The 22,789-nt window shown below is 34.1% G+C and overlaps 1 pseudogene; it reads left to right on the top strand.

Annotated features, from left to right (window-relative positions):
- Positions 1-377: 377 nt before the first annotated feature.
- On the top strand, positions 378-22,358 carry LOC109677215 (olfactory receptor 8B8-like; annotated as a pseudogene).
- The last annotated feature ends 431 nt before the right edge of the window (positions 22,359-22,789 follow it).

Raw genomic sequence — 22,789 nt, 5'->3', positions numbered from 1 at the left:
TTTGTTATGTGTCTCCCATGCACATACTTTCCTATATGAGCAGTGCAGGACCCATTTTATACAAAATAGCTTAACCTCAGCAAACTCTGGGATTCCTTCTTCAGAACGGAATGGACATGTCATTGCATGACAAGTCTTGGTCCTGACTCAAAGATGACTCTCCTCATAGAACCTTTAGAACCTGCTCATAAAGAATAGAGCAGGTTTATCCTGGTGGGTTTAACAGACACTCAGGCATGATCTCCCCTTCTTCTTTCTCTTCTTAGGAACGGTGAGAGGAAACCAGGGCTTGGTTATGCTAATTGGACTGAATTCTCACCTTCACACTCCCATGTACTACTTCTTCTTTATCTTCTGTTGATCTCTGTTATCCCAAATTGTTGATAAACTTTGTGTCTAAGGTAAACACCATCTCCTATGAGGAATGCATGAGTCAGGTACTTTTCTATTGCTTCTTTGTCAGTGCAGAATGTTATGTGTTGACAGTAATGACCCATGATCACTATGTGGCCATCTGTAAGCCCCTGCTGTACACACTTAGCATGTCCCCTCGGGTCTGCTTTCTGCTTGCTTTGATTATATATGTGGACATTTGTTGGTGCCTGGGCCCACACAGAGTGTATGTTGAGGTTGACCTTCTGTAAGGCCAGCTCCATCAACCACTACATGTGTGACATCCTTCCCCTGCTGGAGCTCTCCTGCACAGCTCTCACATCCATGAGCTGCTGGCATTCAGCTCACTGTAGACTTTCTCATTGGTGTGCCTAGCCTAACTGTAATTGTCTCTTACACCTTCATCATTTCAAGCATCCTTCATATTCATTCCACTGAAAGAAGGTGTAAACACTTCAGCTCCTATAGTTCACATATAATTGTTGTTTCTGTTTTCTTTGGGTCAGGGGCATTCATGTACCTTCATCCTTCTTTTGTTTTATCCATGGACCAGGGAAAAGTCTCTACTAATTTCTATACAATCATGGTGCCCATGCTCAATCCTCTGATCTACATCTGCAGGAACAAGGAGGTTAAGATTGCTCTCAAAAAGAGCCTGAGTAGTTATTATAGGCCTGAGTTAGCTATTATAAGAGAATACAAATTTGTCTTAAATCCTCTTTCCTACCAATACCTCCCAGCGTTCTGTCTTATGCAAAGAAATGAGATTTAACACAAATAGCATTAGATTTTGAATCATTAGGTTGAAACTTCTGAAAAGTCCAGACATTGTATTTCCTTATAGGTTGTTAAAAAGAATGAGCTGCTGCAAAATGAAGTAAACATCCCTATATCCAGATTAATAAAGGTGAAATTTATTACCTTTTCTCCTTTCCTTTTTGTTTCCTCCCTACTCCTTTCATCCCCAGTCCTTTCCACTTATATTTTAGAGATAAATTCTATATCTGTAAAAACTAGATTTGCTAGTTTATTCCAGTTAAAATTCTGATTATGTGAGGAATCACTTCCTAGATACATTTAGAGTTTCCATCTGAACTTCAGACCACTGTATTTCATTGCCTCACATTTCCATTTGAACTTTTCAAAGGCATCTGAAGTCAACATGTGAAAATTGAGCTTTATCATAGCAGGAACCCCAATGCCACCAACCTGCCCCTTCTTCCCATGGTCACTGTGACAGTGAAGACACCATCTACCTAACTGTTTACATGTCAAATGAATCAATTGCACCATTCCTTTCTTTTTTCTCACCACTGCTTTCCCCCAGAAGTCAGTTCTACAGTTACAGTGAAACCCCGTATATTTTCCCATCTGAGCAATTTCTCTTAGTTCTACCTGATTCCACAACTATGCCTCCAGTGCATGAGCAGTCCCAAATCAGATGTAACTCCCTGCACCTTTCCAAATGTAGCACATTCTCACACTCCTGAACACTTTTCAGAAAGCTCTCCCTTTTACCTAGAACACTTTCATATGTCTTCTTTACCTTGATAAGGCTATTCATTGTTCAGCTATGAGTTTATAAAAATTTCCTAGACAAAAAGATAAATGCAGATGACTTTATTATGTATCCACACAGCATCTGTTCTTACATAATAGGAGATAGCTCTATTGTATCAAAATTCCTTTCCCCTTTAAATGTGTCCCTCACTAGTAATATGGGTAGAAATTGTTTTGTTTGGTATTTTATTTTTATGAGCATCAAATGGTACCAAGTCCCCTACTTAGAGCAAGGAGTTAATAATATATTACATCTAGAATTTGATTATATTTTTTTAATTACAAGAAAAATCTAAGAAATTCATTTTCAGAAAAATGTTCCTATACAAGGGAACGTGCACTGGAAGGAAGACATACAGAATTTGGCCTTTCAAGATTAGTAAAAGAATCTCTTGATAAATTATGGAGTGCACAGGGGATTTTTTGCATTTACTTTTACCTACCTGTTTTAAAGATACTGTTTGTTTATGTGCTGCTTCCTCCATGGTTATATTATGTTTGCCTTTCCTTTCTTACAAAATTTTTATTAACTGTTCCTATCCCTCTTTTCTGTGTTAATGCTTCAGACATCAATTGAAGAGAAATCACTTACTAAATTATAGTTCAAGGTTTATGTATTCCTCTTTGTATGTTTCAGAGTGTAGCACAAAATAGGGACTTTGATAATAGAAATTTCTTTTTCAATTTCCTGATTGTTTATCTGTCTTCCTGCTACTAATTTGAGATGAAGCACCATGTGTACTTTATTCACCATTACACATTTAATGCTTAGCAAAGTTTGGCTCTTAGTAGAGGCTTAAAAAATATTGGAGACTTATCTACTTACTTTATGTTAGTGATTGCCATTATTGTTTAATTTTTTACTTAGAGAACATAAGGAAGAAGAGTAATTTAAAGAATTATTACCACTTCACTGTCCTTGGATGGTTTTCACAGCAAATTACTTTCACCAGGGCTTTTCACTCTTCTCACAAAGCACAGTAATGAAAACAAATGTTATTTATTTTCAGCCAAGTGGCTGTTTATATTCAAGAGTAAGGGAGGAAGGTGTGAGTTGGACAGACTTTAGAAGCAAAGTAAAGTAGGAAAGCTCAGAATTTCTGATGTTGGATAACTGCAATTTCAATTTCAGCTCTTTTGTTTGCTAAGTATATAAATTTCAAGTATATGAATTATTTCAACTTTAATTTCTGGATATCAGTTTTCTTCCTTCTAAAATAAGAAAAATAATAATACTGTATGCTTCAAAGGGCTTTTGTGAAAATCCCACTAACTTCAGGTTCAAGAAATAATGAATAAGTTCTCTTTTTGCACTCTAGCAGTGTCACTCCCCTTTCTCACCTCAGATTGAGATTATGCAGAATGCGAAGTTGAGATGGATTATGCCTAGTGTTCAGTCAAATTTTAGAGCTTGTGATAATGGTCTCTATTTCATTTATGATTTACAACTTAGATATGTACCAAAGTCATTCCTGAAACATTTAAGACTATGATCCTCAATTTCTATCTCAGATCTACTCAATTGAAAAATATCTGTGGAGAAGGTTCAGATTATCCATATTTTTTAAATGTTTTTTCAAGTAATTGTGATATGAGTGTTTGAATGACTGGCAATCTAGCATTTTGTAGTGTCAGTGTCTATAATTTTAAAGCTAACATTTTATATTACTCATTTAGTAGGTGACTTCAACATTCAGACTCCTATGTATTTTGACATCTATAATGTTAGTTATATTCACCTTTCTTTGGCTTAGAAACTAGACCAGAACTTATACCTCCATATCAAACAACAGCATTATACTAACATAATTTTTTAAATGAAGACAGGCAAGTACAAATTAAGAAATGTGAGTCCCTTGAAGTGTTATTAAATGAAGTAGAGCAGTGAGTAAAATGTACTTAAACTGCTTTTATTTTAGGAATATAATCTATTTTATAACAGAAAACCTAGGAATGTTATTCAATAAAATTATTTAAAATATAACTATTAATATTAAATCCTTATTAATCACCAAAACCAATTAACTGTCTAGGAATAGAATAAAACCACCATTAATTTGTTGAATGGTATCTACCAAAAGTTTAATGAATTAATTTTTTTAACATGTAGGGAATTTTCTTGAAAAACAGAGAAAGAGTAAGTACGTCCACTGTCACTGCTCCTCTTCAGAATTGTCCTGATTAATTTTACTTGTACTATAAATGTGAAAATTCATATATATGTCTAGAACAACAAACTTAATAATTGGTTATTTTTGAGGAGAAGAATTAGAGTTTGAGGTGATGAATTGGGGAATTTAGATTTTAGTTTTTGCCTCCTTATCACACTTTCTCTAATCTTTTATTTAATTGTTTTTCCTCCTCTCCCATTCCTTTGACATCTATCATTTTCACAGGGCATTCTGTATAAGCTCCACCCCCTCTTATGTTCATATGAATTCACTTAACTGAAGAGACAATATAGATACTGGCCCCAGGAGGCCAAGGTCCAGATCAGTTTTCAGGAGAAGGACATGGCAATCTAGAGAGAAAGGTTCTGGCCAGTCCAAGGATTTCCCACCCATTATCTCACTATAACCATTGTGTCCCATAAATTCCCTTCACCCTCCCTGAGACCTGGAAGATGATTTGAGAAGGAATGAGTTAATAATGAAGGTGGAGCATGATTTATGCGATTAATGCCCATAGATAGAAAGAAGAGAGTTTGCTTTCTATCTCTGCTCTCCTGCAGGTAAAAATACAGACACAAGGTGATCTGAAAATCAGAAAGCACATGCTTCCCAGATGCTAGACCTACTGGTGCCTTCACCTTGGAATTCCCAGAGGTCCAGGAAAATCACAAATAAAATTGTCTTATAAATTTATCAGTTATTTAGCCGAGGGCATTTTCTTATAACCATCCGAACTAATTAAAACACCATGGATATACAACTAGTAAATTGCAAAGTCAGATTTGAAACCACATGGGCCCCAGAGTTTCTCTCCACATTGTTATTGTTGCAATTTTATAAGACACAAATAGAGGAGAAATGAGCAATATATTTCCATAGGCTAAAAACATCTAAAACAAAATTCTTAAAATATAAGAACACTTCAAGCACAAAATTCTATGTGGTTGTAATTTTGGGCACAAACAGAGGAGAAACTAGAAAAAAAAAGATCCAGATGTTCAGAAATTTTGTCAGAGTTGGTTTTTAATTTAGTTCTTAATATGGACCATTGTCCCAAGATTTTTATTTCATTAGTATTTATTGTAATTCATACTTATGTATTAGCACTTAAAATACTCAATATGAAAAATGAGAAAGAATAAACAGCTAGTGTAATATTAGAATGTCTACAAAATATGAGCCAAAGTAAATATCTTTACAAATTCTTACAGATCAATAGAAATAGATCAATGTTCTTATCATATAAAAAGGCAAATAGTAAGAATTATGTAGGACAAAAGTTTTGATAATATAAATGGGTAATGATAAATAAAAATATAAACCTGATTAATAATAAAATGTAATTTAACACAACCTGACATCTCATTATTCCTATCAAGTTGGCAAAGATCAGAAACGTAGCATACTGTATTAGATATAATGATGGACAAATTTATTTTGTGCAGTAGTGATAGGAAAAGAAGGTATAATTTATTCATATCACACTTATATTAAAAAGAGTCAGTCAAGTTTATTTCCTTGGCCTAGTAATTGAACCTTAGGATATTATTCCAAAGAGGTAAGCAGAGGTATATCTAAAGATTTAGTTGATGTAAGTGGAATAAATCAATAGACTACTATCCTGAATCTTTCTTTGACTACATAAATAAGAAAGGGTTTCTGACACCTTACTTACAAATAATTTGCAATGATCAGAATAGCAGTTATTAATTTTTGTTTTATTAGTAGAAATTGTAATATCCACCTACAAAGGGCTTATTTTTTAACAAGACTGCTTAGAGTTGAAATTTCTTTAAATTTACATGAATCTAAGGATACAGCAACCATTTCACATCATCAAACATGTACAATAAAAGGGAAATTATAGGAGGCATTTTTATTTTAATATTTATTTGATAGCTGTTATCTCTTTCCCTCTCAATGTCTTTTGAGCTTTTTAAGTGAAATATGATTAATTCTCAGGCAAGCACATGGACTCTGTTTCTTCCTTTATTTCTTAATTTTCTTAATAATTAGTCTAAAATAAATGGAGAAGGATCATGGTGTTAGATTGGGCTATGTTCTGGAACCTTGAAAATTAAAACTGTTTTAATAGTGAAAAAATAGTAGCAGTATAAATGCACAATTATAGGCACTTTCTTAAACATTATGGTAGAGCATACAATTAGATTCTGAGTAGATGTTAACATTTTTGTTCTAGAAAATGTTTGAACTAATATGTGTATATCTATATATGTGTATATATATAATTGTAGATACATTGCTTGATGAAAAAACACACTTTAAGCATCACTTAAATCTGATTCCAGTTTTCAAAATGTATATCTGTGTTTGTGTGATGTGAATGTGTGCACACAAATAAAATGTACACATAATTGTATATGGATGTGTATATACACATTCTTGAAAAGTGTGCAGGTTTTCATTGAGGATACTGAGAATAATTGTTTAACTTCATGTTATTTTTCTATTTTCCCTGATAGGCATATATTCATTTTAGGAACAGAAAATATCTTTTAGAAAATAGTACAAATTTCAAAACTCCTTGCCTATATATAACACGGGGAAAAAATCTAGATACCTCTGGTTTTGGTGATGACTTTTTGCATACAACACAAAAATGGTATGATGCACACAAGAACTGATATGTTGGACTTTATTAAAATTAAAACTTCTGTTCTGCAAAAGTTATTATCAAGCAAATAAGATAAGCCACAGACTAGAAAGAAGTTTTTGCAGAAAACATATCTGACAAAGGGCTTACTATCTACAATGTATAGTAGACTATTAAAAGTCAACACAAAGAAAATGATTCAACTTAGAAAAGAAATGATCTGAACAGACACCTCATGTGAGAATATATAGAGAGCAAGTATAAAAGATTTTTGGAATCTCAAGCCACCAGAGAACTGCAAACAGAAACAGAACACAACTATTAGAAAGGCTGAAATCAAAACAGTGGCAACACCAAATGCTGGCAAAGACCTGAAGTAATAGGAATGCTCATTCATAGCTCATAGAAATGCACGATGTTACAGTCACTTCGGAAGACACTGTGGCAGCTATGTACAAAACTAAGTATATCTTTGTAAATATTTATGATTATTTTTAAATTGACAAATACAAATTGTGTAAGTTTATGGTGAACAAAGTGACATTTTGAAGTGTATATTCACTATGAAATAACAAAACAGAATGAATTAACACACACATATATTTCATATATTTAATTCTCTGGTTAAAACACTTAAAATATTCTCTGGCAATTTTTTTGTAAAAAATGCATTGCCATTAACTGTCGTTACCATGTTGTGCAATAGATCTCTTGCATTTATTCATGTTTTCTAATTGAAACTTTGTACTCTGATCAACATCAACTCTCAAATCCTGCTCCCTGCAATCCCCCTCCAACAACCATTCTACTTTCTTTCTCTATGAATTCCACTTTTTAAATTCCACATGTAATTGATATCATATGATTATTGTCTTTCTGTGCCTAGTTTATTTTATTTACTATAATATCGTCTAGGTTCATTCATGTTGTTGTAAGTGACAAGGTTTCCACTTTGTTTAAGGTTGGATAGTATCCCTTTGTAAAGACATGCCACAGTTTCTTTTCCATTCATCCCTTGACACTTAGGGTGATTCCATATCTGAACACTATAAATAATGCTGCATAAGACAAGAAAGCACAGATACCTCTTCGAAATTCTAATTTAATTTCCTTTGTGTATATACCCACCAGAGGAACTGCTGGTTCACATAGTAGTCTTATTTTTAATTTTTAAAGATAGGTAGTTCCATAATGTTTTCATAATGACTACTAATTTACATTCCAGAAAATAATTTACATGGGTTCCTTTTACTTCATGTTTTCCCCAGTACCTTTTAATATCTTTCATTATGTTGACAATAGTCATTCTAGCAAGTGTGATAAGTTATTGTGACTTTAATTTGCATTTTTCTGATGATTAAAATGCTCAGCATTTTAAATATAATCTAGAATCCACTGTATGTCTTTGGAAAAACATAATGTCTATTCAGATCCATATTTTATTCTTACTATTAAGTTAAGTTCATCATTGCTCAGAATAATACCATGGAGCCTTTCCTCCTATGTTCAAAGCTCCCTGTATTCATACCAATGATACAAAAAGTGTATTTGCTAGTATTTACTCAATAACTTTAAACATAATGTTCACATAAAAACCTCACATGGATATTTATATGGGCTTTACTTATAAGTGTCAAACTTGACAAAACTATGATTTCTTTCAATAAGTAAACAGATAAATAAGTTGTAGTACATCCATGCAACAGAATTTTATTCAACAGTAAAAGGAAATGAGCTCTCAGACCACAAAATGATATGGAGAAACAGTAAGTGAAAGGAGTCAATGTGAAATGGTTACATACTGCATGATTCTGTATATGACATTTCAGAAAAGGAACTATGGAGACAGTGACAGGGTCACTACTCCCTAGTAGATTCCAGAAAAGGAACTATGGAGACAGTTGCCAGGGTTTGGGGAGAAGGAAAAACATGAATAAGTGGAACATATATGACTTTAAGGTCACTAAAATTTTTCATGGCAGATAGAGGTGTCATAATATATATAATAACAAAGTCAACAGTGGACCCTAATGTAATTATGGACTTTGGATGCAATTATGTAATTATGTAATATGTCAGCCACAATCCATCTGTTGTTAATGAGGATGCCATTCTGGTACAGGATGTCAACATTGGTAGAAGCTGAGTATGTGCTCGGGATGGAGACAAATGGACTTATAACTGAGTTATACTTCTCATTCAACTTTATTGTGAACCTAAAAACATCTTGAAAAGCAAAACCTGTTTAAAAACAATGATAGAAGATAAAGCTAAGAAGAGGCAGAAAATCATGGAAAATATTAAGGAGTAAGGATAAAAACTAGATGGAAGTGTTTTGAGTCGTTACAGTTTGATCTGTTCATAAGTTAAGAGGAAAAAGACCTTCAGACAAGGGCTATTTTGAGACTTAGGAATGAGAGCGAATACAGCCACATACACTAGAAACGGGGGGAACAGAATCAGGAGGATCAATCATCTTTGGCCAGGGAGGGGAGGATCTTTCTTACTATTTTAAGTACCTCCAGATTCTGCTTCTGCATGAAATAAGAGATTGTCATGTGCTAGTGATGAGAATAGAGATGAAGAGTAGAATCTTGGGGCAAAGAGTATGGTTTAAAATAATCCATGGTACCTGGGATACATTGAGAAACCTTTAAATATTGCTTTTGAAATTAATAATGAAAGGACTGTGATAGAGGTACAGTTTGTGTGGGGCACATGAAAGAGGGAGGATAAAGGGGGCGATGAGGTGAAGGAATTTGGTTGATGGGTTTCATATACATGTGGGAAATATAACAATGAAACTTCTTATAATTCTTTAAATGGGACAGAGGGGGTGGCAGGGCAGGAAAGATAGAGGGGGCAATCTACTATGCACTATGTAAGACTATTCAGAATTGTCACAACAAATCCCCTCTTGTAAAATGGGAAGTTAAGAAGGTGAATGTGGTTGATCTACTTTGATTTAAGAACAAACCCAGAAGTTTTAAACCTGTTGAAATCACTATAAGAAGGGGACTGAGGCAGAAAGTAGGAAAATAGAGGTCCTGAAACAATTCAGGTAATAGTACATATATACATGGAAAGGTCACAACAAAACTCATTATATAGCTATTCTAAACAAACAAAAATGCCTTTTTTTTTCAAAAATTGAGAACAAGAAGTTAAAACAGGTACTGTCTTGAGGTTGGTACCAGTGGGATGGGAGAGGATATATAAAAGGGTGTAAGAGGGTGAATATAGTGGAACTAATATGTACTCATGTATGAAAATGGAAAAACTGAGACATGTTGAAACTATTCCAGGAATGTGGAGGTGGGACAAAGGAGAATGATGGAGAGGATGAATTCAACTATGATATATAGTAAGAACTTTTGTAAATGTCACAAACTACCCCCAGTATAGCAACAATTTGTCAATAAAAAATAAATTTACAAAAATGGAAAAGAACAAAAAAATAAATTAAATAATCCATGGTAGGTGCAGAGTTTGATAGCAGGTTTAGAGAGAAGCTTTGCTTAAATGAGAAGTTCTTTGTACATAGAGTTGTGCTCAGCAGATGGGGAGAGTGACTGTAAAACTTCAAGGTACCATGTGTCATATGAAGATAGCAGAAGAACAAGGAGCAATGGAATTGACAGTGCCATGAAAAAGGGGCTTCCATTGGGACTAGGAGAGGAATATAAGGCAGAGGCAAGCCTGCAGATAGGACTGCGTCTCTGTCTAACTTAAATCCAAATCAATTTATGCTAATAATAAATCTCAAGAAAAATTCACTTTGGACATTTCTTATGAACTGATACTTTGTTTTCCTGCACTTGGATGAACTATTTGTTTGTATGACATTGGTTGTCACTGAATATTTCCTAATTACTGATTATAGTTTGCATTAAATTCATTTTGTACAACGCAAAATGCAAACTGAAGACTTTATTTAACCATGAATTTGAATTGCCTCTTCTCTACTCTCTGTCTCTGTCTTTCTCCCTTTTGTACACACACACATATACATATACAGAACTCCAAGCATTTTCTCTTACAAGATACTCATAGTTATTGTATTTCCAAAGGCATCTTCTATTTCATAACAAACAAATTTGTCTTGATAAAAATAAAAATCAAAGATTATGTAAGTAATATGACATAAAACAAAATATGTAACTATTTTCTATTTCTTCAATCATATTACACATAAACATGCTCCAAGGCCCAATATGAGCCCATTTCACAACAGACACTGGTGTTAATTGACTACATTCCCAGAACTTAATAAACAACTTTCATTTGTCCTCCCTGATATTTCTGTATTGTAGTATGCTAGTACATTGTTTTAGAGGAACATTAACCCCTGATGCGTATTCATATAAAAACATACATTCTAATTTCGTTTTCTATTTAATAGGAATAGAAAACTGAAAAAAAGCTCAAGAATGGCAGAAGTTCAGAATGATCTGAACCCAAAGTCTAGCTGACTGCTATTAGTTTGTGGACCTGGTAAGCAATTTTCTTTCTCTGAGTCATGTTATTACATCATTTGTAGCATGGCATTCTGTAGCATACCAGCTGTATTTATCAATAATGATATTAATTTGTCATACACTTTAGTTCATTAGCCCTTCAGTAACTGTGATTCTTTTCCTTTCTTTGGTGCACTGACAAAAATAACATATTGGGCCTGAAAATATTGCAGACCCTGCAATATTCTTCAGCATAAGGATTCATCATAGAGAAACCTCTTCATGACAGTATGACTTATCCAACATTTCTAAATTCTACTTCAACTTAGTAGCTGTCCTTTTTAAAGAATAAAATAGAGAGCTGGAGGAAGAAGTCAGTAATGAAAATATTTTTTAAAAGGATACACATGTACTGTGTATACAGATCAAATCAGGGTAATTAGCATATTTCCTCACCTCAAATATTTATCATTTATTTATGGGAGAATTTCAAAATTCAATTACTAACTAGTTTGAAATTTAAGAATAAAATAAAGCTAAAATAATCTGATTGGAAAAAAATCATATTAGAAAGCATGAAATAGAGTAGTTCTCACACATATTTCATTTGATCATTAGAATTAGCAGTTTTGCAACCTGACTTTGATTCCTTTGAGATGAAATGCCTTTGCAAAATGAATCATCTATATATTTTGCATCATGTAGAGATTAATCTTCAACAATTCTAAGTTAAACAAAAACTTAACAATAAGTCCATGAAGAAGTAATGTCCTTCAAGACACAAAGAAGACTTATCTTGTGGGATTCATTTGGTTTTTATACTGAGGAATTATGGTTCCTCCATCATTTGCAAGAATGTTGGTAATAAACATTGGGACACAATAGATCAACTGCAGCTTTGAAAGCCTTCTAAACCAAAATATGCAAGTAAGGATTGGCTATTAGAAAGCATATTACTTTTCCTCGTTCACATCCCAATTATTTTCTTAGACCCTATTATTGCCTGATGTGTATCTCATAGCTAAAATTGATCATATATGTCCCTCTTATTTAGTGAGATGAACTGTAGCAAAATGTAATCAAGTTTCATACTAGCTTTTACTAAAATTTCATGACTATGACTAGCTACTCCACATTTTTTCAATCAATACTATGGCCAATAAGATAGCCATAAGAGAAAATTATGGCATCACTACATTTAAAAGAGGAGGTTCAGGAAAAAATTTACCAATACATTAGCATTCTGAAGTACACGTATTTATTTAATCAAAAAGGAAATACTCAAAACTTCTCACTCTGTGTCAACATAAAACACTATTTTAGTTGGGTACAAATGTAAACAAGACAGTACTGATCCTGGTCTTTAGACTTTACCAGTTAGTCATTGTTATTCAACTTTGTCAAAGCTCCATCACCTAAAGTGTTTTTAACTCTGGGTATATCAACAAAACAAGAGGATGTCTTGCTATTCAATTTTATAAACTTTTATTATGGAAACAAACATACAAAGTATTTATTTTCAAGTCACACATATGTTACATGTAACTCATAGAAATACTAGTATGTAGTTATGAACAACATCTTGTGAATAAATGTTTTATTTATCTTGTTTAATTATGACAAATTATTATTGATTTTCTTAAGGATGTCTTCATCTCTTAAATATGATAGGAAATATATAGTAAATTTTATGATGATCTAGCTGATAAGCATGTCTATGAGGAAGACAAATTGTACTTGCAGGATTCACAGACAAAGAAGATAAAGGGATAGACTATAGATATAGAGGTTGACTCATCCAATATAGCTATGACCCAAACTTCTGCCTGCCATTTGACCTTCTTTCTCGGAGCTCCAGTTGCGCAATCGGTTAGCGAGCGGTACTTATATGACCTTCATTCTCTAATATCTGGAATGACCACATTCACCTCATATATAACTTTAATAATCGTTTCTATTAAGGTAAATCTTGGATGTAATGGCTCAAACTTGCAATCCCACTGAAATCTTTTCAGAAGTCTCTATAGTGTGACAAACACTTTGTAAGGTTCTGTGAATGAGCATATGCCTTCTGTTAAGAAGAAGAGTCAGTAAAGTAAAACCAGAGGCAAATTCAATACACCATGTGAATTTCTGCAGTGTGGTAAAGACCCATGGAAGTACTGAAGGAAGTATCCTATTCAAATTGTGAGAAAACAGGAAGGCTTCTTAGGGAAGATGACATGTAAGTGGGGAACCTGAGTGAAGCAAGAGCTCGTCTGCTTATAAAGGGAGCAGTCACAGTGGTGGTGTGGTGCAAAGGTGTCATTCTAGAGTTACATCTTCATGTACGTGTTGGTGCGTGCCTCAATGTGAGTTGAGCTGGATCCTCCTTATTCAACTTAACAGTGGAAAATTCATCCACATTCCCCTGCAACTTAGTTTTTGTCAATATCATACCATTTTTTAAGGACCAAGTCATTGTACATTTTCCCAAGATCCAGAAGTCTGGTCATTTTGAATTTCTTTGTTATTCACTATTTTCCATGTCATGTGAGGTCTTTTTGGATTTCCCATATCACATTTACCTTATTACCCCATTATAGTATGGGTTTTCTGCTGATATCTCATATTAAGACACTCCTCTGATTCATTGTGCAAAACTTCTGGGCTCATCTTTGTATTAAATTGGCTTAATAATGTCTTTCTTCTATTTAATTCCTTTAATGACTATTCATAACATGAGGACCCAAATCTGAAAAAGAACACCCAAATGATTGGAAAGTCTCTCTAACATAGTTTTATGATTTTTCATCTATTCCTACATGCATTCTGGGACTCAGTTAAAATGTGATCATTATTTTCTTACTAATACATTTTGTGTTTTTCTGCCTCCACACAATTTCTCACACCACTTTAGTTCTAAAAATGTTTTCTCTGACAATTTCACTATTAAAATCAACAGCTTAAGGATTTCCATCTTGAAACTTCATGATTTCTTAATAAACTTTTGTGTCAAAGCTAAGATATGCAGGTGCTTGCACATTATAGGGATGCAGTAGATAAATACCTGGAAAACTGCCTGGAACTTCCTCAAAAATTAGAAGTAAAAGTACCATGTGATGTTGGATCCAACTTCTGGGAATGTATTCAAAAAATTCATTTGAGGAATTTAAAGAGATATGTCCATTCCCATATTCATTTTAGGGCTATTTACAATAGACAAAGAGGAAGCCAGCAAAATGTTCAACCATGGACCAATGGACAAAGTAATGTGGCAAATACATACAATGAAATATAATTCACCCTTAAAAAAGAAAATTCTTTGTAACATTGGCAGACCTGGAAGACATTATGCTAAGTGAAATGAGTCAGTTACAGAGTAACTGCATGAGTCTCTCATAGGAGTCATCTTAAATAGTCAAGCATATAGAAGTGGAAAATAGAGTTGTGGCTACCATGAGATAGGAGAGATCAGTGAGTTTCAGAGATTTGTTGTACAACATAGTGTCTAAAGTTAATAATATACTATTGTGTATTAAAAACTTTCCAAAGAGTTATTACTAAAGTATTTGAAAACAAAACAACCTTAAAAATATGCAAGGAAACTGAGCAACGATGAGTATATTTACTATACTGATTGTAGTGATAATAACATGACTGCATATATGTCCACATTTACCAAATTTTGTGTTGATGTATACAGATAGTTTTATATACATTATTTATACAGTTATATATAATTCATAATATAATAATTTACATAGTATGTAATTTGTATACATTATTGTGTAATATATAGTATTACATTGCAATATTATGTGCAGTAGACATTATTTATATTATATATACTATACTTCATCAAAGCTGGAAAAATGAATACATAACTCAGATAATGAGTTCCTTGCATTATTTTGCAAAGATATATAATATCAGATAGTCGTTTCTTTAACATACAGAAATGTTAATTCCTACCATTTTATCTGACTAATTCTAGATTTATAATGCTGTCCTTTAGGGCAGCCACTATGCTCACTATGGAGCACTTGAAATGCTGATAGCTCAAACAAAGATATTCTGTAAAAGAGGCATGGAATTTTGCAGACAGTATGAGAAACACACAAATTATATAAATATTTTTATAAAACTTATAAGCTGAAGCAATTATATTTTGGGTAAACTGGTCAAATACAACACATTATTAAAATTAGTATACCTATTTTGTTTTACTTGTTTAATGTGACTAATAGAAAATTTAATATTATGTATTTGGTTCATTTATGTGAGTCATATTTTATTCATATAAGTCAGTAGTGCTCTAGGGAACATTGGATAAGAGACACCAGCTCTTCAATATTCTTCTTCCAATCATACCATATTTTATTCTTATTAATGGAACATCTATGGCCTCTTTATTTTATTAATATTGTAGTAATTTATTGAGATTTTTATTTTATATTAACAGATACATAAGAATTGTACATATTTACCTGTGATGTTCTGATATATGTTTTTTCCTTTATCTAGCAGGAATGCTCAGAATTTTTAAAAGAATCTTGAGATGCTTATTGGAATTAGTTGAGGGGAGAAATTTTACTAACTTTGGTGTCACAAATTGGGCCAAGTTGGGAATATTGAGGCTATAGTTTGTAAAAACATGGAAGACAACAATGTTCATTTCAGTGAAATCAGCAGAAACCCTGGGTATGAGATGTGGTTGTAAGGGAACAACCCATGTCCAGGGTTGGCCTGATCAGCTTGTGCACTTATTTAGGATACCATAGTTCTTTTATGCTTATTTTTTGGTGGCCCTTGAATTGAACTCAGGGTCTTTCATTTGCTAGATGGGCACATTATCTCAGCCACTCTGCCAGCCTTTTTGCTTTGCTTATTTTTGAGAGAGGGTATCATTTATTCTCTGGGATGGCCTAGACCAAGGTGTACCTATGTGTGACAGGTGTTTACCACTGTTCTTAGGCTTTAGTTGAGATGTGGCCTCAGGACCTTTTTTTCCTGGGTTGGCCTCCAAACACAATCTGCCTGACTTCCATCTCCAAGAAGCTAGGATTTCAGAACTGAACCATGGGCCCAGTCATATATACTGGCAGACTTTACAATTTTCCTCCTAATAATTGACTAGCATTGGGCAGAAGGATAGTAACCTCTGAGCCAGGAGCTAGAAGCACCTAGTAGGCCAAGACAAAGATAGTTTTCTCACCTGGAATTAGGAAGAATGTAGTATGTAGTGTGAAGACACGATGTGAATAGAAGTGACAAGATCTCAAAGGATACATAGTGATCACCACCGCTCAGATGTAAACAATGTCATTTTCCTTGGACAAGCTCTCTGTGCAGTAATAACCACTTAGTGATTCTCTCTGCACATGTAGTAGCAGATCGTGTGTTGTTCATCTGATCCTAAAAAGGACCATTTCCTCTTCTTGGTTGGAGTGAACTCCTTGGCAGGAGGTCAATGAGATAGACACTGTGTATTCAACTTTGAAGGCCTCTGTAGACCTGAACGGAGTCTCAGCACTGATGCCATCAGCACTTCAGAGAGCTGAGAAGATGGGTGTAGACACTTTCCAAATATCTTACTGCAATAGTTTTTACTTAAAACACTTATCAAGCAGATAAAATGAAGACCAATGTTGGGTTGTCCTAATCTACCTAATCTAACACCTTTTGAAGAACTCTCTCTTTAATAGAACCTCATAACGAAAGGAACCAAGGGCTCTGGCAACATTTTTTGTGGGGGAAGCAGTTCTGAATATGAGGGTTTTTGGGCTGCAGGATATGGAGAGGGCGCATAAACGAGGTGTAGGAAAATGAAGAATCGCTGTAGAGTGAGACAGTCACCTGGTAGCCAGAGGATTTCCTGAGTGAAAGGCTCTAAACTTTGTGGTCTTCTAGCTATTTGACCTTGGGCAAGGTCCAATATTTAGACATTATCTAGTGATCTCTGAAATGGGGACAATAATTACTTATGCAGAGTCCAGAGAGAAGGGAGGAACATAGATACTAAAAGCTGAAGTTGGAATCTTGTGAGCAAATGTTAAGAAGGGACATTTGAGTTGGCTTTTATTCCACAACTTACATTACATATGTATTTGGTGCCTGATATTTGCCAGCACTAAACTATATAAGATATATCTATACTATATGAGAGAGACAAAGTCCTAATTTTTATGAATAAAGTCTAGTGGGAGACAAGGCACTATCTAATTACATAAATGTCATCCTATCTATGACCCTTATTTTATCAGTGAGTCTTACTTTACCTTTCATTCAATGTATAAGTCTTAGTCAACTTCTAAAACCTCATTGATCACTAAATCCTATTTCATTTTGACACTCTTACCATGAACTCTTACCATGAACTTCCTTCTATTCCTAAATTGGGATTAGACTAAATTCTAACCCTAATTTAGTCCCCTATTTTTCACTTTATTCTTCATATTCTCACAATCTCTTACACTACAGCTGATTCTTATTTCAGTTCTAATACTTATCACATTCCATATTCTAACCCTTCCTTACCACTGCCTATCTTGCTGACTTTTGTGTCCCTCTACCCATCCTTAAGCTATCCTTTGATTTATTATTCTACCTCTCAGCTTTATCTCATCCTCTCAGCCACAGGTAATATTTGAGCTTCACTTTATTCCTCATTCTATCTGTTAACCTTCCTGGGAGGTTGACCTCCCACTCTTTGGACCTTGTTGCATGAATCCCCCAGATTTACTTCATCCTTATACCTTTCTTATCATTCACTTCATCATGCACCCCATGTAATGTTGACCGTCACTTACCCTAAGGATCTGACCCCCCATCTCAGATGTCCCTCTTCTGTCTGAGTGAAATCTGGGAGTTGGATGAGATTCAGTGATATGTCACAACATGTGGCTAAAAAGAAGACATGAAAGTTTAATATTTTAGCATCATGAAACACATAGATGTGGCACAATATCAACTATACTAAAAGTATTATGCCAAATTATCACATACTTCATATTTCATCATTCTTGTATTTTAAACTACCAGTAATTCTATGTCGGCAACTCTGTGTTGCCTCTCTTTTTAAGCAACCTAGAACAATCCTTTAATGGAATCTGTGTAAGTCAGAAGATTCTGCTACACATCTAGGGTCCGAAATGGCAGTCTAAGACCCAGAAAATATCATGTCATGGGCAGGAAATGTGTCAAATATGATCAATTGATCAATTTTCCTCTAATTGACTCTTCACTAATATCCATAGATGAATTCTTACAGAAAAATGTTGGAAATTACTCCTTCATGACAGAGGTTTTCCTGGAGGGTTTAACTGACTAGCCAAAACTCCAACTCCTCCTAATTTTCCTGTTCCTGTGTATCTATATGGTTCATCACACAAGAAGTTGACATTTGACTTAGTTTTACTAAATCTCATTCCTAGATTTTTCATAAGCCAGGATGGTGAGGATTACCTCTGGGAATATAAATCATTAATAAATAGGAAATTATCCACTATGACTTGGAAGAATTATATACATAAATAGGAGAATTAGGACATCAATAATTTGTTAGTAGTCTATTGATAAATAAAAGGCTATTATTGGGGAGAATGGAGTCAATACTTGAAATTTCCTTCCAAATGCAAAGCATTAATACAACAAACGGCTATGCTCTAGACTGTATCTGATTGAGGGTGACTGTTCCCTCCTTTGTGTTTTAGAAAGCCACTTGCCTGTAGCAAGCATGTGGCATGTCACTTTGGGGGCAGGTGAATCTAGTGACCTGTTCCATAACTGTTAATGTAACATCACAAATTATAGGATGCCCCTTCATTTTAAAACAGTTATCTTCACAACCAAATTTATTTGTTGAGGTGAATGTTTGCATCCAATATACCTTATTTCTCACAAATTTAAAACCCAGAAAAGATTGTTATGTATTATGTTTTTGAATGTCTGTTAGAGAAAAAGAGAAAATCATTTGTTTAATATCATGAGCAGCATAATAGAAGATAATGATACACTAAAATACAAACTATAAACTAGTGACATAGAGATTTGAACTAGAACTAAAAGGAACTTCTAGAAAGAAATATGTAATTATTGAGAGTAAAACATGGATGAGTAAAGTACAGTGACAGATTTGACACAGCTGATAGATAGAACACTGAACTGAATAATTTACATATTGTGTGGCAGATGATAAAAGCAGACAATATTAAAAAGAGCCAAAGTGTTTAAAAAGGAAGTGAAAGAAGTCTATATCCAGAGAACTCCATGTAGAATTGAGGAGAAGCCTTTTTTGTATTCGTAATGACTAAGGATTATCCCAAATTATGGAAAATATGAATGCTTGCAAACAGAGCAAATGAACATAAGTGAAAACTTAAAAGTATTGTAAACTTTTAATATTCCCCAAAGAGCTGGGAGAGGAGAAAGAGAGAGAGAGAGAGAGAGAGAGAGAGAGAGAGAGAGAGAGAGAGAGAATATTTAGGTCCTTACATAAAAAAGGGAAAATAATTAGTGAGAGAACATTCTGAGCAGCAAAACGAGAGTTCATGGGGTAATGTATTACCAATGCTGATGTACTGATGTAAGACATAAATGTGAAAATGTAATTCTATATGTAATTAACCTTGCACTGATAAGTGAAATAAAGCCAATTTCTAGCAGAGGCTAGGGGATTTTACCAGTAATAAGTTCTCACAGAAATAACCATGAACAGTTACAGGTAAGAATTAAGGATAGAGAGTCAGGAATCCTTAGGAAAAAGACCACAGTGTGGGAAGGAATTGGTGAACATGTTGGTGAATATTTGTATACATTTATTGTATACAAATAAATGATAAAAATAGTCACAGGTGGGTAATTAAAAACAAGATGACTTTAACTTACCAAACAACATGTAAAACTGAGGGTGTGGGATTAGAATCAAGGACTTTGTGATATTTTTGAACATTTTTATTAGCATATGATAATCATTTGGAGGTTTAGTTGTGACATTTCATTATATATACATATATTTTGCCCTGATGTGATTCAACCCTTCCATTAGTCTCTCTTTTCTCTCACTCCACTTAAGAGTTTATGACCTCTAAATTGTTTGAAGGCAAGTGTGTTTATGGATTACTTTAGATATTGTCAATTCAAGGTCACATGCTAAAATTCAAAAGTGAACTTTAAGAGTGAAAAAATACATAATTTTCAATTGAGAAGAAAAAAGGAGTCATAGAAAGGATGTTTAATATAATAAAAGAAAACGTTTAAAAAGTCATCAAGTAAAAAGCAAACTAATGTGAAAAAGGATAATAGAAATTAATTTGAACATAAAACTAATAGTAACAAACATAAATGAAAGAACACTATTATTGAAGAGTGAATATATTCATAGTAGTAGAAGGAAAAATCCCACAAATTCAATGCTTAATCCAATACAGCATTGTACTGTTAAAAGGGTAATTATAAAATCAAAAGACAAATAAATATGAAATAAAGAGGGAAAGTGAAATACCAGGCACAAGCCAAAAGTAGCAAACTGGCATGACTAAAGTAATACAAAGAAAATGGACTTTCAATATGATTATTGGAGATAAATAAGCCATTACACAATACCACATATTTAGTAACTTTAAACTTGTGTGCACATACTAATGAAGCTTCAAAATATAGAATTGAAAGTACAAGATTTTCAATAAGAAATCAACAAATCCAGATGCATAATGTAAGATTTTAACATGTCACCCTCAGAATTTTACAGATCAAGCAAAGCTTAAAAAGGAAACATCCAATTAAAGCAATAAAATTAATAAAGTGGATTTACAGACATTACAATAGCATATCATATTCAACAAGATGCATTAATTCTCTTTTTATGTACACATATGCTATATTTCAAAGTTTATTTTGAAATAAAACAAACACAAAAAGCTGTAGCACAATGACCGTAATCTCTGTCTACTATGTGCTAAAATTAGAAATAAAAACAAAGTATCTTTCACATCTCATAGACCTGGAACTGTATGAAACACTTCCAAATGTTTAATAGGATAAAAAACAAATTCAAAATGAAACTATATCATATTTACAAGGTAATGGACATTAAAACTCATATGTCAAAACATGTAAAACATCCCTATTACTGCTAAAGTAGTACTTAAAGGGAAATGATGGCCTTGAATTAATTTTAACTTAAGAAAAGACATTCTGAAATCAATGTGCTAATGTTAGGAATGGAAACATCAATGAAAACTCAAAACATTCTATGTTATTGATAATACATTATAAAATAAATTTTAATAATGAATATTAGAAGAAATAATAAACTGAAAGCAGAGGAATAAAATATCTAAACTAGGCTATTTAAATTACTAATAAAAATAGGAAAAATTCTGGCAAAATCAGTGAATTAATGAAAGAAAAGATTCAAATCAGTATTAATAATGAAAAAAATGGGACATAGTCAAAATGTCAGATATAGTAATAAATACATCCTGAGAATACCATAAATTGGAAAAGCAGATGAAATGTGCAATCTTTTGAAAAATCCTAATGTATTAAAAAGAAGATGGTGATGGAGACAGAACTGCAGACCTCATTAGCTCCTGACGAGAGATCCTGCCGAGAAGCTGGAGACACCCCGGACTGAGGTAAAGCACTAGGGAGAGCCAAAAACACAGCACTCTAAACACTTAGATTGTGGAAGGCTTCTCCATGCCACAATCTAATAAAAGAACAGAAGGCCTAAAAAATCCCCACCATGTAGGTCTGCAGAGCCACTTCTCCATTCTGCTGGGCTCTCTGCCACTTCTGCACCAGGGCACAGCCCTGCACCAGACCCACACACGGCATGATCACTGCCTCTTGGGCAATGCCAGATTCATGCACCACCGGGATACCTGTGTCTTGACCATGTTGCTGGATCCACGACCACTGCGATCCTAGCCCAGAGCTGGTCCCACAGGTCACCGGGATACCTGCTCCCCACAAGCCCACTGCCCTTTTTAGGACCTGCTAAGCCCCAGCTCCATGTGGAACAATGAGCCCCACTCTGCTGAGACAGGCACCGGCCTGGTGCTAGATAGCTGCATCCACCAGCCCACCAGGAACCCTGCCCCACAGGCAGAGCTGACCCCAGCTCTACAGGCTTCCCAGAAAGCCACTCCACAAGGTTCCCACTTGGGCCACCACTAGAGGACTCCAAGCATACCTAAGAGACAGACATAGACTGGTCTGGACATTTAAGAAGTAAAAATGACTAAGCCTGCAATCCTACTGTTCCAGAACTGGTGATTTTTTTTTTCTTTTTCTCCTTTCTTTAAGGGTTTGTTAGCCTGGTTTGCTGTTTGATCACCCACCACCTCTCCCATATATTTTTCTTTCTGTTTTTCCTCTCTTCTCTCTTCCTTTTATCTGTCCTTCTCTTTCTCTTTTTCTTTTTTATCCTTCTATAATGATTTTGTTAGTATTAATATTGTAACCCAGCTAATACCAAATTACACATAGTCTAGGGATAGAAATGGTACCTAGTGGAAATATGGGAAGAAGAAACAGGGATGGAAACCATTCTCCCCCCAAAAATAAAGTAGTACAAGATTTAGAGCAAAATGAAGAAAACGGATACC

The sequence above is a fragment of the Castor canadensis genome, chromosome 2 (assembly GCF_047511655.1).
Source record: "Castor canadensis chromosome 2, mCasCan1.hap1v2, whole genome shotgun sequence".
NCBI classification, from domain to species: domain Eukaryota; kingdom Metazoa; phylum Chordata; class Mammalia; order Rodentia; family Castoridae; genus Castor; species Castor canadensis.
The sequence above is the reverse complement of the archived record's forward strand: the minus strand, read 5'-3'. Positions and strand labels throughout refer to the sequence as shown.